Source organism: Poecile atricapillus, chromosome 2, assembly GCF_030490865.1.
Source record: "Poecile atricapillus isolate bPoeAtr1 chromosome 2, bPoeAtr1.hap1, whole genome shotgun sequence".
Taxonomy (NCBI): Eukaryota; Metazoa; Chordata; class Aves; order Passeriformes; family Paridae; genus Poecile; species Poecile atricapillus.
This window is the reverse complement of record NC_081250.1, coordinates 88,630,268-88,646,463: the sequence shown is the minus strand read 5'-3', so window position 1 is coordinate 88,646,463 and position 16,196 is coordinate 88,630,268. Positions and strand designations below refer to the sequence as shown.

Sequence of the window (16,196 nt, the reverse complement as noted above, 5' to 3'; positions counted from 1 at the left end):
TTGCTCACAGATACCTGTCTACTGTTGTTCACACCCTCTCTTCAGTTCAAGTGTTGACTTTATTCAACAGATATTTCCTTTCGCATCCAAAATGAGACTGTGCTATTTCTTTACTTGTAGTGCTAGAAAGTGAGCAGGGCTGAGCAGGAGCTTTAAGCTGATCTTTTCAATCATCAAGCATTGTAAATAACCTATTAAAATCCCCACAATGCAGGTAGAAATGAAAGTGATGTAATTTTTGTTTAGAAGGATGTGACACTGCTGGCATACACTGCAGAGATTCTATGACCAAGCACAGCATGCTTGGTCTATCAGCTCACCTTAGGAAATTTAACTTCTCTCTACAAACTCTGCTTTCTTGAGTTTTACGCTTCAGAATCCGACAGAGACCTATAAACTTTGTGGCTACCTTGGACAGTGTATCCATTTGGCTGGATGTCATCAGAAGTAATGCCTGAGCTCTGCTGACTTCTCTGTGCCTCAAGGATCCAGACCATTATATTTTAGCATGGACACTTGCTACAAGTACTAGTTGTCAATTTAAACAAAATTCCATGATTCCCTCATAAGAAAGGTAATTTTTGCCTCCAAGAAAGCAGTTTATACTGACTCATCAGTATGACCTGCTAGCCAAGTAGAGCTTTATTTCTTACCCTTTAGTTAAGGTACTAAGAAAGCAAGTAGCGAACAGAAAGACAGGGAAAATATGGACTGACACAAACCTAGAAAGACAAGTTTGGCAGAAATCCACAGTGTTTTTGGCTGTTAAAGACTAGTGGTTTTCCTGTCTCAAGCTCTTTCAAAACAACTCAGGACACCATGGGATTTGTTTCATTTTAGGTTTTTTCTTTAAAGTTTATGAGTTTGTGATGCCATCATAGGAAATGCTGTACTATAATTTCACACAGGTTTCCTAAATTTTTTTTTCTACTTGACACACATTTCTGGTAATTTCCATCAGGTTTCCAGGGTACTGAAAACATAGGCAGCAGTTTTATGAAGAGCATTTTGTGAAAGGTTATCACCAAAAAAAAAAAAAAAAAAAAAAAAAGGAAAAGACAAAACAAAAAAAAAGACAAAAAGACATCTTTTTCTTTATCTATTTAACTGAATGTAAATTGGGAGACCACACCTAGATTGTCATCAAATTAATTACTGCAACAAGAAAAGAAAGTGGTGCTTGCAAGCTGTGCCTCAATACAATTCTACAATTATCTAGAAACTGTATTTTGAATTTTAAATGTTCTCAGCTTCTACTAAGATGATAGAGTCTCATTTATATTGGAAATATAAAATAAAATCACAGCCTCTCTAGGGCAAAGGAGAAGAGCTGGTGGGCAGAAAGCTTTATTTTTGGGAGCAGGGGACTAACTCCCTAAAGCATCATTCCTTAGATTAGACTTGCAATATGGATCTCTTTACTAGGCCCTAGAAATTAGGACAAATGAGTTTCATATAGTTTTACTTCAATTTCTTCATATTGCTGAGAGGTCTTCAAACTGGGGCAGTCAGATAAAATATCTCTCTCCTCTGAGATGGCTAATAATAGTGGTTTAAGGGATTTGTTTCTGAACCTCACTCCCGGTTACCAGAAAAAGCATGCTTTAAATATAATCTATTTGCTCATTCTCAGCTAAATGTATGACCATACTAAAAGTGTTTGCCTCACTTCCATATGCTCAAAACCCCCCATGTTTCAGTTTTAGAATGGAAAGTTTCATTTGGTTGATCATAACATCTTATATTAATTATAGGGTCATTTCCTTTCAGCAAAAAACCCCTAGAATTACATCTGGAACCCTAATCTATACCTAATCTATAGGCCAAATTGTCTTTTTCCTTTCAAGCCACTTATTTTTTCAAGCCATATCCTTATGTTAAATTTCTGCAAATGATAAAATAAATAAAAAATACAGTGTGTGGGCAGGTATGGTCCTTCTCCTGCATTTTAAAGAGGACTAAATCACAAATTTGTCTTCTGTGTAAAGGAAGATTTTTTGCATTACCAGAAACCAGCACTGTTGACTGCTTTAAAAAGTAGTTTGTGCCATTATGAAACAGAAAGGCCTGGTTTCTCAGGCCGTCAGCATCATAGAAATTTTTGCTATGACTCAGCTTTACCAAGTCATTTGAGTTCATGCTCAATTTATTTTGTTGCAGTAATCCTTTTCAAGTTGTCCTCAGAAGTGACTGACAAGCAATGCTTTCCAGTTCTTAGATCCCTAGTGTCACTTTCTAAGTCTAAACTATCATATTGTCCCTGAAATATAATCTGGAGGAGTGCCTTTAAGATATTGAAAAAACATGTTCCATAGAAAACTTCTTACACAATTGGGCTGACAGTGATTTTTATTTCCTGCGTTTCATTTTTCTCCTTTGATGTACAGAGTTACAGAGCACTTTTGTCTGATACAAAAAAAAAAACAAAAACAAAAAACAAAAAAACAAAAAAATGCTGCTCTTTTCACTGGAAATATAAAGGCAATAAAATGATGGTTCCTTAATTATTTTTTAAACTAGCCCTGAAGCTTACAAGTGCTTAGGAATGTGTTTTAACTTCATGCATATGTACAGTCCTCTTCAGTTTCCATGGGATTTTTATGGGTACAGAATAAAGCACCTGGGCATGTGCAGTTTAGAGTCCCTAAGTACATAAAGTGATTTTTTTAATACCCATTTCAATACAAAGGTATTAGTTTTATCATCAGGGGGGCTTCTTATTCCCACTCTCTATTAGAATAGAAATAAATAATATTTAAAAGAAACTAAAATGGTTATTGACTGTTAATATTTACCAAGGGCTGCCTGAATGAAAATGTTAATGAAAATCAATCTTCATATTTTATACTCTTGGCTAAATATTATTTTCAGTGTGAAATATTGTATTGAAACAAGCTCTCTTTGTTACACGAAGTACACAAAAGATATTTCAAAAGTATACCTTCATATGAAAATGGCATAATTTTTGCCCCAGTGTTATACAGATTACCACTGTCAATTTCTTCAAATAGTTCTTTAAGAAAACTTACCAATTAACAATTTGTAATAATAAATAATAATAATTAGCTAAAACCACTCCTTATAATAAGTCCATCAAAAAATTAGAGCTATAATATTCTACTTAAGACTCTTTTTCTAGATCTTAACTATAAAAAGTAAATAACTAGTTCTGAACACTTACATGCTTTTGAAGTGAAAATCTGTGCTAGTTCCATTAATATCTAGGCACTTGGTACTGAGGGTATCAACCAAAATTTTGCATAGAGTTTGGTATTGCGAAGTTAATGGCAATAGCATTCTGCAGTTGGTATCCTACAAAATAGTTTATATTCTAAATACTCCTATTCTAGCATGGACTACAAATCTTATTTGATTCTGCACTAAGTTATGAACATTATGAAAGTGGGTTATTTGAAACTGCATGCCTTTAAAAATACTAGATTTTCATGAGTATATGTCTAAACATATAACACACACGTCATCCATGGTGACAATTACCTCAGTGTGAGGAAGAGACACAAAGATATTTAACTGCAAGGGACACCTGGATAGACCTGTGAAACTCCTAAAAGTCATGCACAGGTTACAGATTAAAGGAAGCATTGCCCTCTCTGCCACAAATCTCCAAAGACTTGCAGACAAATGTGACTTGCAGGAAATGCCAATGTTGTTGTTAGGACTCATCACATAAATAAGCATGGGGAGATCACAAGCTCTTCGGCATTTGCTTCAGACCTGCCATATCTCTTCCATTTCTTTGAGATGCACTTCCCGAATTTCACAATAGATGGGAGAAAAGATTTTTTTATGGATTTATGATCTATAAGCCTAATGCTGGTTGTCAGCAGAGTTGCCAAGTTTGAATTTATTGAACATGCAAACTCAAAGAAACTCTTGCATGTAACAGTTGTCTTGGTATTGACAGGAAGAAATCGGCCAGACCTGCCCCCATCTCACATAGAATATTGTTATATTTCCATACTACTTTTATCTACTTTTTTATCTTTTACCTTCTACCTTTACTTATATGTTTTCAAGGTGTGGTTATATTCACACCAGATGATCTGAATAGCAGCACAGAACAAGTTAAATTCAGATACAGTTTAAATATTCCCCCTTAATTATTTCTTCGGTGTCATTATAATCAATGTAAACTGTACCATTAACAGGCTACCAGAGAGCTTATAAAAAGCTTGTGCTAAACCAGGGATTGAAGGGAATCTTAAACTCTGAGCTCTATTGCTCTGACAGGATGAGCTTGGGCAATGCTTCACAGCAGTCACCCATGCCAAGGGGCAAACCCAATGCTCTTATCCTGTATTCACTCCTAAGAGTAAGCCGATTCATTCAAGCTGTAGACAGAAGAAAGGCTGGCTGGATTGTGTTCCTAATAGCTTTTAAATACCAGAGGCTCTTTGTGGTTTCATATCAATAAATGATGCCAAAATTTCCAGGGAAAGAAAGCTGCTGTTTGCTTTATATATTCTGAGAAGTAAATAATTGTTTAAGTTTGTTTCTACAGACATTTGCAGCAGAGCAGCAATGAAGCTCATTCTTCTTATCTTTTTAGAAATATGCATATGTGATGCAGGAGAGGGAAAATGAGAAAAAAAATTTGGGTTATCTTTTTATCATAATTTTGAAGTTTCACTTTTTCAAATATGCAAACAATATCTCCTGAAGTTGTGCAACTTTTTTTTTTGCATATAAGCACTCAGAAGCTTCTTATAGCAATATATGGTCCCTTAAACCCACAAACCTTTTAGCACTGTATCTAAATTACTTTTTCACTTCATGCAAATTGTGACTGAAATTAGAAATGACCTTCAGAGACAGCAGTGCAAATGATAGGAAGAACATTTGCAATATAGCCTCTGGGTTTATATTTCTGAAGGACCTTGTAAAATTCTTCACTTCCTTGCCTGTGCTGTTTTGGTGGCCAGCAAAGCAGAGGTCATTATGTTTGTTTTACTTCTCTAATGACTACACTTTGCCAGACATGTGTCTGTAAGATACATCACAGTTCTTTAAAAACAAATTGTCTCATGTAGTAAAAAAAATATTTTAAAAGCATTGTGTCAAAGGCTATTTCTGTTCCCAGCTGTTAAAATCCCAGCACGACTTTGCTATTTTCTTTGCCTTTAGAAAGCTGCTGATCTTATATTAGTAAGTGAGCCTAACTTTACAATTGGAACAAATGATGGAATATAGTGAAATCAATAGTAACAGTGTTAAAATAAATATTGTGCAGAAAAATAAATGTTGCTATTTATGAATCAGGAAAGGTCACAGGCTATAGAAAATAATGACTGCATTTATCTGAGCTAGTGTATCACAGTCAAACTGAAAGCCCTCTGACCTGAGTCACCCCTTTGCAAATGCTTCTCTCTTATATTGCTTATAATGGAAAAAAACTTGTGTAGCCTTTGCTGTCACTGATGCATAGCTGTAGGACCCCAACACATAGCCCTCACTTCCCTTTAATTCAAGTGCAGCCTTGTTTGATGATAAAACTATTGCAGGAGGGAATTAGATTTAATTCCGTGAGTCATTCATCTTATGCCCTTTTTTGGAGTCATTAGTGGTTCATATAACTGTATATATTTTGTTCAAATTTCCATTTATATTCCCTACCTGTAACTGTAGCTATTTAGCTCCAAACAATTCTCTGACCACAACAGCAGCCTCTAACCTACTGTAAGCAGCCACTGCCACCTCCCCTTCCCCTTTCCACCCCCACCCTCATTTTATTTTGTGGTCTGTTCTTTGACAATTTTTTAACAGTCTAATCTGAAATTTCCAGACAGCAACATACCAGGTTACAGGAGTGTTTGGTGTGTGTTACTTGGAGCTATTGACTCATAAAGAAAGGTTGGGAGGAAAAGCCCCAGGAATCATTTGCATAAAGGCCAAATATCCTACTCTTATCAACTTAAATTTTTTCTTTCCATACTTATAATAGTCTTTCAACTACCAGAAAATTTCCAAAATTCTTTTGCTTTGCCATTTTCATCCAGTAATCAAGTTACTATCTTTTTTCTTTTCCTTTTCAAATAGATATGAAATCTTTAAGCTTTGTTTCAATAACAAACACACCAGTTTACACAGAATCTTATAATGCCAAAACATCTTTATGGACAAGCATTAGCAATGAAATCAGGTCTGCTTTGAAAACAATTTCTGTTAGCTATCAGGCTTTACAGAGAGATAGTGCTGACAGAGGAAATGTTGGTGATTATGTCATATTACAATTCAAGAATTATAAAAATTTCACATGGAGTGGAAGACAGGAAAGGAAGAACATGTGACAGTGCTATATATTTTTTTATTATAGGGATGGTAGTCAACTAAGGGTACAAAAACTCTTCACATCAGCAAACTATCTCCACACAGGATTTGAATGCATCTGAGCACCAAAAACTGCAGATACCAGTGGAACTAAGTGCTTAGTGGCATTCAAAATCCTTGTTTTGTTCCTACCTTTCCTAATAAAATGGCAAAACACCTATATATGACCCTTTAAAAATCAGCATATCCTCCTCTACCATCCTGAGGATTTCGGAGCCATCAGATGTCACTCTTACCACATGTCTAATCTAGATATTAATTCATTTTTTGCTAGGAAAGTAGGAGATAATGATTAGACTTCTTTCTCTGACTAGAGAAAATCCACAGGTTACTTAGGTACCTGGTCACTCCAGGAAGAACATGCCTCACACTGCTTGGAATAATTAGAAATAAGAGCACTTGACTGCAGTGCTGGGACCTGGATAATAAATTTTGTTCCTATTTACTCTGGACAGGAATGAGTCAATCTAAGTATCTAAAGTAGCACCTCAGAGCCTGTTTTCCTATTTTTGCCTTGCAAGGACAACAGCTTCACTGCAAATTCCATCACAAGGTGATTCAGGGAGAAAAAAACACCATTGTCTGGATAGCTTTGTGCTGCCTCAAAGTCTAGCTTTTGAGAAATCATGTTGAACTTAAGACATAGTTTTGCAACAAAGAGGAAGAAAATGAGGAGGTTATGTTTATTCTCAAAAGTGGCAAACATTTTAACACAGTTCAGTAACCTCCTCACAAAGGTAACTTTGTGACAAGGAATATGTAATATTCCAATATTAAATGGTATGTTGTAGTTGAGGACTTTGACAGGAGGCCAGAATTAAAAATCAGAATTATTTTAACACCTTTCAATTAATCTCTTTCAATTTTTCTCTATGTGTGTAATCCACAGAATGATGACAGTCTTTTCAGAGCATCAGATCATTTCACATAAGAGTTGGTTCATAAGTATGAACAGCATGAAAAGTCAGATACAACGTGGGTATGTAGAAAGTCTAGAGTGAGACTTGGACTAAATCTAAAACTTGTGCATTACAACCCTTAATGTTTACCAGACAACAAACTACGAACCTCAGGGTTGCACCTGGGTTTGGCAATGCACAGTCTGTGTCCCTTGAGTTCCACTCCTACCCACTCACATTTGCAGAAGCAGGGCCGTGAACCACAGCTTGGAAAATATGTGCTCCTGATTAGAATCCAGAAATAAGAGACATAAATCCTACCTACACTCAAGAGCATACTTGTGGAAACAGATCCCTAGTGAACAGAGGTGCCTCTCTGGAGCACCTGAGGCAGAGATGTGAGCTTTAACAGGCACCTGTGTAGGGAGCACTTCCAAGCCCTGACACCAGAATCTCTCTGCTGAAGACAGTCACCAAGCACTCCTGATTCAGAGTGTTGGCAATTCTCCAACACAACATGAACGGGAAAGCTTTCCCTATGTACTCTGTTGAAGCAGCCCAAGAGCTGAATGTATGGCTTTACTCCAGAGCCAGGCATCTGTATGTTCAGTACTACAACATTCAGCTTTTAAGCTCTTTGATACACTCTGCTTTTTCATGCCTGTCACAACAAATAGCACGAGACATATCTGAGACATGTTTGGAGGGCTCACAGGAGGATAATCTCTCCAGCTGCTTTATATCCTAAATACCTGGATACCTAAATACCAGCTACCTCATAGTTACTGAAAGTTACTGAAAGTTCATAGTTAAATTTAGAACTTCTTCTCATCCTTCCAAAAAAGGAACTCATTAGTATTTTCATTGTATGGGTTTTTAAAACATCAGTCTGCAAAATCAATTAGTCTAGTCAAGCTTTTGACTTCCCCAGACTCCAGACCTAATTCTTTATGTCTTCTCCCCTTAGGGACATTGTAACCCCATGTGCTAGTGGACTGAATTGTGCTGAATACAAAAATATTGAGGCATTTGCACATTTAATTAAGAACCTCTTAATAGAAGAATGGTTAAGGTTTTATTTTTTGCCTTGATTTTAACCTTTAGGAAAAAAAGCAGCTCTATTACTCATCTCCTGAAACATAGTTTCCTTGTCATGGGGTGGGGAGTGGGTGGAAAGAGACCTGTTTTTTTGGTGGTGGGGTTTTTTTTCCTCCATTTTTGAGTGTTAATGAACAACATTGTATGATAACACTGGCAAAAGGGAAGGCTTTTTGTTCCATTCATATAGGACACCAAGTAGTGCAGAACTAGTACTGTCACTAATTGGCCTGTGTGTCATCTGTTGGAACGTGCTTTTGATTTTCACAATGGTCCCAGCAGTATCACAAAAAATGCAGCAGGAACAGTTACCCAGTTAAACATGTTGGGTAGAAATGGTTCACAAAAAACAAAAAGTGCAGAGTTCTGCCTTTTTTAAAAAGAAGTCTGATTGCAATAGGTGTGTATATAGCAACAAATTAGGAGACTGATCCAGCCTCTCCCAAGTAGAGTGATTTTATAGGATGTCAGGCAGTGGTAAGGCATAGGATGGCAGCCAGATCTGGCATACCCTGCAATGTAAATCAGAAGAGCAAAATAAGATTTAGGGTTTTTTTTTTTCTTTTAGGGGACATCTCAAGTCTCATCATTAAGGCTTGTTGGTTGTCTGCTAAATTCAGAACAGTACTTCTCAAGGAACCAGGACAGTGACATGTCAGGTTTAAAGACTTTTATTCCACCTTGTTTATATACATGTGAATCAGGAAAAGAAAAAAGAGAAGGCACTCAACATAAGACTAAAAATAATGTATTGCAGCATATGATATTCTGAGTTGACTTAAATATCACACTTTTCAAGAGTGTATATAGTGCTATTTTACTTTTTTTGGCCTGCAGCAGTGTCTGTACTAAAGCTTGCATGCTTGCCCCTCACTTTAAAGCTGACACAACCAGTACAAAATTAAAATGGACAGCCTGATCAACAACATTCCCCACCCACATCATGCAAATCAATCAACCAGAACAACAAGAAAAGTGCCCAACACTCCCTAAAGGCTCAATTCCATATCTTTTAAGCTTCAATTAAAACAGCTCTTTTCAATGCTCCATCTCAAATTCTAATGATGCAGAACTTAAAATGGGCTCCTGTTTTACTTCAGGGAGTGGTAATTTTGAAAGAAACTAAATATGTTTTACAGGATATTAGCATAGTACCATGTTGCTTCTCTTGTGCAGCTGTATTAAATATATATGCTGGGTTGATTTAAATAAGATTAATTTAAATATGTTTTTCATGGTTAATTGCTAAATGTAAAACATTTGCAAATTTTAGACAAAACAAAAACTATTTGACACTTCTTTCCTATGAATCATACTTTTTGAGATTAAAAAAGTTATGTCCTGGAGTGGGGAAATACTGTTATAGGTGAATAAAAAAAGAATAAATATGTGAGTTCCAGCAATATGTCTCCCTCTTTCATAATTTATAATCATTATATATTACTGATAAGAGGAAACCTTTGAATGGCCATAAAGATCAGTAAAGGAAGACTATGCCAAAACAATAATTTGAGATGAGTATTTGTCAGTAACAGAAGAGCCAATATTCATGTAAATACATATTCAGTATACTACTGATCAGATAATCAAAGTAGATATAAAAACGATTACTGAATTTTTTTATAGATGTACATGCAAAGTAATTTCCTAGCTACATGTTTTAATGTATCAAAGTTTAAATTCCTGAGTTGATAATACTTTCACTCTTTCCCTTAGAAATACTTTTTTAAAGTCTGGTACAACTTTCACTGTAAGTGCAACATTGAAGGCATATCCCCAGCAACAATTTTTTCTGGCACCCTTCCGCACTGTTTAACCAATATTTCACGATACACATTTCACTAATCAGCACATGACCTGCTTCATACATCTTGCAAGTAAATGTAAGCACTTTCAGAAATGTCAGCCAAAGTGTGGGAGGAGGACAATATCCATGAAGATGGTGCAAACATATAAATTACTTTGGCCAGACAATTTACTGTCTAACTGCTGGGAATATTCACTGCCTGTGTGTGTTCACACTCCCAGTCTGTATTTACTTAAACTGGTGTTTTGTGGTAATGTGAACATACTTTAAGCCACTTAGGGTTTTGGGTTTTTTTTGTTGTTTTTTTTTTTGAAAGTTTACAGTTGTTTTATGTTTTCAAATGTCTTTTTAACTTGAGATAAGGAGACGGTGGTTAGAATTTCAGTGTCTCTGGAAGTGGAGAGGAGTCTATTCTGTGCTCACATATACAGATCTATCTATAAGGCAGAGTGACCACAGATCAGATGTCAAGTATTTTTCATATAAAGATCCTGCTTCTGTTACAACTGTACCAGAATGTAATTACTTGGGATGAAGTTTCCCATCATGAGTTTCTGCCTCTGACTGAACTGGTCATAATTTTGCCTTTTCAAGAAGATTTCAGATAAGGAATTGCTGATCAAAAACAATCACACAAACTCCCTATTTGTATCTACCTTTTGAGAAGCTTCAGCATGTCCATGCTTCTGACAGCAAGGAGTCTTTTGTTGACATGAAGGAATTCCTCCTAAATTTGGCTGATTAAGTTCTGAAAATCTGTATGTGTGTGTGTGCACACATATTTTATGGAATCATAGAAGGGTTTGGGTTGGAAGGAACCTTAAAGATCTGGTTCCAAGCACCCTGCCATGGGCAGGGACAACTTCCACTAGACCAAGTGGCTCAGAGATACATCCACCCTGCATTTTAACACTTCTTGGGATAGAACATTGACAGCTTTTTACAGTTGCACACTTTTCCTCAAATCACTACTAGCTAACATAACTGCAGAACTTATCTATATTAAAAGTAACACTACTCACAGGTTTTTCCCTTGTCTGGTTTTAATCAGGACCTGATCCCTGGCTAGGCAGCTGCTCAAACTGCTCTCAGAGATGTTTGTTACCGTGACAGCACTTCTGGGTGATACCGAGGAAGTTACTCCAGCTGGACTTTTTCCCTCTGATCAGTAACTGAGGTTTTTTGGTTTTTTTTTTTCCCCAAGTAAACTGACCTGAGGTTCAGGTTGTGATTTCTTTTTATTTAAAGAAGTGCTCAGAGATGCGAATAAAAACACTTAGGAATTTAGTTGAAAAACTGTATCCTAGATGTCTTCAGCTCAATACTCAAGAGGATGAGAGCAGACATCCAGTCTGTAGGGGTTAACGTGTGCAGTGAAGGGTGAAGCAGCCGTTGAAACCTGCAGTGAATAGGAAATGATCCTGCAAAAAGAGACTGTGTTTGTGTAATTACAGAAAATAATAATGCCTCTGCCACAAAAGGTGAAAATAACAGACACAACCTTTACCCTGTTGTTTTTATGTGTTTTTTTGGTTTTTGTTTTTTTTTTTGTTTGGGGGCTTTTTAAGAGAGGAGTAGTGTTTTTTCTTTTTAACTTGAGGTTTTTATTCTTACGGAATTAGTGTCTTGTCCACATTTTTGATCATGTGATAGGAAAATAAATTACACTAAACTAATTAATATTTATCTAATTTAGCATAACTTTAACAAGTAGGTGGTGAGTAGAAGATTCATATACACAAGTGTTTGCTATAAGCTGATATCATATTTGGAGGGAGAAATCATCTTTTGGTGAGAGACAGTGTTTCTATGGTATCCTATGTGTGGCAATCCTAGGTATTAAGTTCTTTTTTCACTCCCATACTCTTAGCCACTATAGGATTCTCTGCCTTTCCAAAATGTCTAGGAATTTTGGAAAATGCTTTCCGAGAACAGAATTTTGGAGCTGAAAGTAATTGTGTGCAATAGAAAGCTATGGTCTGTTCCCATTAAATCTGCAACTCCCAATCAAAAGTGGGGGTTTACTTTTCTTCACTGTCATGACTGATAGCACTTGATAAAATGCGTAATAGTTTTACCTCAGGAGAAGACTGGGATTACATATTTCCTTCAAGGCCTGGCAGCAGAATTTCTGATGTTTGTAATGAAAGAGTTGTCTGCTGCACAGATTTGGACCTGAGTCCAGGAATTGTACCACTAAATCAAAAGCCCGATACACTCGTATTTCATCTCATCAAGTCATCCATGACTGTGATTAATTGGAATGGATAGGCTCTCATGGCTCTGAATTAATGCTCCTACAGTATTACATGGGACTGTGAAGGGCAAGATGCAGTAACATTCAATATGGAGAGCAGCAGCTTGGGCCATGGTGTCATGTTCAATTTCTGTATTTGTTATTGTAGCACTGTTTTCCTGCATTATCTCTAAAGGAAGAGATGATGACTATTGCTTGCAAAGTATTTTGGAAAATGTCGAGTATCAGTTCAAAGAAAATTTAGCTTCCTTCCATAGGACACTAAGTGTTAGATGAGTCTAATCCTCACTTATTAAGTAGGAGACGTTCTGGTGGGAACACAGTGACCTAACAGGCTGATTTGGGATGGTAATACCAGTGTTTTTTAACACTATTATTGTTCCAGAGTTAAATAAGCTCGCATCCTGAAGTAGTGTTATAGAATTAACAAGTGAACTAATTCTCACTTTGAGAAGAAGCAGTTAAATAGAATGAAGCCAGTCAATATTCCATTAGGATTTAAATGCATGGAAGATTATGTACCTTCAGTAAATGACAGGAGATTAGATTATTAGATGGATTCCTCAAACATTTGGGATAGATCACTTTTCAGGGTAGATATTACTGAACACGAGCATAAGACAGAACCATTCAGAGAAGCCTATAGGAAATCTGCAAAGTCCTAAGAATCAGCTGTGCTGAGCAGCAGTGGGCATTGTACCTGGTGAGAAAACCGGTGACATAGCTATGCTCCTCCCAGTACTCAAAATCAGATAGGCAGTACTCTGTGGGCATACTCAAGCTGGCTCCCACTCTCCTGCCTTCACCAGAGCTGCTCCCGTCAATCTGCTTTCTCCAAACTAGCCAAGAACCTGGCATCCCAAGACACGGCTCACTAGAAGAACAGTACAGATAAGCAGATGGCAAGAGCTAAGTTGCATTTTGGAATGCCCCATCTCCACAGCAGACATACTTATCCTGTGTACTGCAGTGCAGAGGTCCCTGAACTAAGCTTGGAAGGGCAATTTGGAGTTTGAAATAATACAGCCATGTCAAGGAATCATCTGATATGTTTTTCTCCAGCTTGTCTCTGGTGTTTTTTTTCTGGATCTGGGTCTCTTGCAGGGAGCTTCTGGTATATCGGTTCACTCTCTCTGCTCCCAACCCTGCATTTGGGTTAGAAGAGATGGCTGAAAGCAGGGGTCAAAACAGATCAGGAGAACACCATCCAAGTTTCACACAGTTTTGGAGGGTTTATCTGAATACTTCAACCCAGGCTGTTTCACTGATCTCACGTACAGTCGCATTAGCACAACTGTGACACAAGGACCAAGCACCTAGAAATTTCTTTAAAACTGGAGAAAACATGCCAGGGGATTGCTTGGCCATTGAGGTATTCTGCTTCAATTAATTAGCGCCGCAGAAAGCCTCAGCTAATTAGCTTGGGTGTAAAGTTGCTCTGACACAGTTACTCCGCTCGCAGGACCTGAGCTAATTCCTCGGGGCGGCGCGGCAGCGCAGTGCCCGGCGGGGAGCAGGGAAGCGGGGGAAGCAGGAGAGCAGGAGGCGCATCCCCGCGCCTCGGCCGGCTCGCCACGCCTCGCCGGCGGCCAGAGCGGCCTTCCTGCCGTGGGGGAGGGCGATCGGGCGAGGTGCCGCCAGCTGCGGGCTGTGGTGACACTTCGCACCTCCTGTGCCAGCCCCGTTACTTCCCCAGGCCATGGCACGAGGGACACCCGGTTCCTCGTCCCCTGGCAGGGGTCGGAGGCCGGCGGTGTGCCAAGCTCGTGGCAGCCTCTGGAGCCAGCCACTAGAGTTCCTCGTGCCGCGCTGCCGGCGCGGAGCAGCTGTGGGCAGGGAGGGACCCGGGAGGGACCGGGGCCACCACGGCCTTGCGGGAACAGGTGGCGGCGGGACAGTCCCCGCCAGGGCTGCAGCGGGGCGGGAAGGGGAGCGAGGGAACAGCCCCAGCCCCGACATCCGCGGTGACCCCGCTCCCGTTCTCCCTACGGAAACGGCGGAAAACGCCGAAGGGATCCGAGCGGAGCCGAGGCGGAGAGCAGCGGCGGCGCGGGCGGCGGACCGGGGCCGGGCCCGGCCGCTCGCTCCCTCCGCTAGGGGGCGAGCGCGGGCGGCGGGCTCTCCTCAGCGCCCCGCCCCGCCCTGCCGCGCCCGCCCAGCCCAGGCGCAGGAGCCGCAGCCGGCGGCGGGATCGGGGTTAGGATCGGCTCCGTGGTCCCGCGCTCCGCACCTGCTCTCCTCGGTCCGCACGGTGGCGGCGGCCGCGACGGCCGTGACGGCCTTCTGCGCCCCCTGGGGGAGCGGGGCGGCGGCGCGGGGCGGCGCGGCAGGTACCGGGCGAGGCGGCGGGAGCGGCGCGGGGCGCGGGGAAAGTTGGCGCCGCCGGGGCGCCTCGGGAGGCGGGGGCGGCGGTGCCGCCGGGGCCGCCCCCGCACCTCCCTCCTCCTCCTCCTCCTCCTCCTCCTCCTGCACCTCGGCGGGGCGGCGGAGTGCCCGGGCGGACGGCTGGCTCCGCGCCGGTGGCTGGCTGTCCGCGGGCCCCGCGGGAGAGCGGGGCCGAGCGCTGCTCCCGGCGGCTGGTGCGGCCGGGCAGGGGAGAGCGGGCGGGAAGGTGCGCGGCCGTGTCCGCCGGGGTGTCAGCCCGTGGCCCGCCGTGCCGTGCCGTGCCCTGCCCTCGGGGGGCGGCGCTGCTCCGCTCCGCGTTGTCCCTTCGTTTTCTGATCCGCTCCGCGCCTTGAGCGTTTAGCGCCGGGCACCGGGGGAGGGCACGGGGAAGGTCCCGTCCCGTCCCCGGGCTCCCCTCTGCAGTCGCCTTTGCTGCCTGTTAATACAGGGTGAGTTTGTCTTCTTCTCTATTCCCGGATTTTTTCCCCAAGTCGTTGGCAGAGCACCCGACTTCAGAGTATTCTCGAGCTCCGAGTGCCTCGGGCGTGTTTAGGAGAGAGGGGAGCGCTGCGGGCGCAGGGCGGCCCTGCCCGGCTGGGGCTGCCGGGGGATCAGAGCCCCAAAGCCCGGAGATACCACAGTACCACAGACGAGTTATCTGCAGCCGACCCACCACGAGGGCTGCCGGGGCTCCACAGCGATTACTTTTCAGCATTTTGGGTGCTGACTTGCCCTGTGGAGATAGAAAAATATCCAATATGTCTGTAATATATCTAAGATATATATAATATATCCATATATGCCAAGTGTGACAACTGTTTACCTCACTGGAGTTATGGAACAGATGCAACAGCAGTAAAATAGGATACTGTTTTTAATATAAAATTCTCATTCATCTTGCAGCACATCTCGTTTCCTCTCTTGACTGAACTCATCTGAAGTAATTAGTCAGTCTCTCCTTCTGTTGCTCCTTGCTTTCCTCTCTTTCAAAGATACAGTTGGGATTTTTTTTTTTTTTTTTTTTTTTTTTGGTCTTCCCTGCTAGGATGGTTGCTTCCCTTGTGGTACTCTTCAGCCTGTCGCACAAATTGCTGCTGCCCTAATACCTGTGTAACAGAAAACAGAACAAGTTTGTTCTTAAATGCAATTAAATATTTGTACTGGTACTCTGGTAATCACAAACTGACTTTATAGTAGGAACACATATATTACTGAAGTATTAATTTTGCACAGTGTTGCATTGAAAGATTGTTTATAAAAAGTGAATGTACATGTGTAGAATACTTAGCTTTGGAGGGCAGCTACACATTCACTTTTTTTAAAACAAAATTTTTCTGAAACAAGAAGCCTGTTACCGGAGTAGGTTTGATCATACGGGAAACAGTCAACAAACAACTGTGGG

General features: G+C 40.8%; 1 protein-coding gene across 5 annotated transcripts in view; it reads left to right on the top strand.

The window, feature by feature from the left end:
* PTPN3 (protein tyrosine phosphatase non-receptor type 3) overlaps window positions 1-16,196 on the top strand; it is a 167,334-nt gene that overhangs the window by 25,333 nt on the left and 125,805 nt on the right. Inside the window, exon 1 of one of the 5 annotated variants that reach the window (XM_058832836.1) lies at window positions 14,585-14,739. The exons of 3 other annotated variants lie outside the window; for them this stretch is intronic. The gene's annotated coding sequence lies outside the window, so the exon portion shown is untranslated. One more of the 5 variants, XM_058832837.1, reaches the window with a different exon arrangement.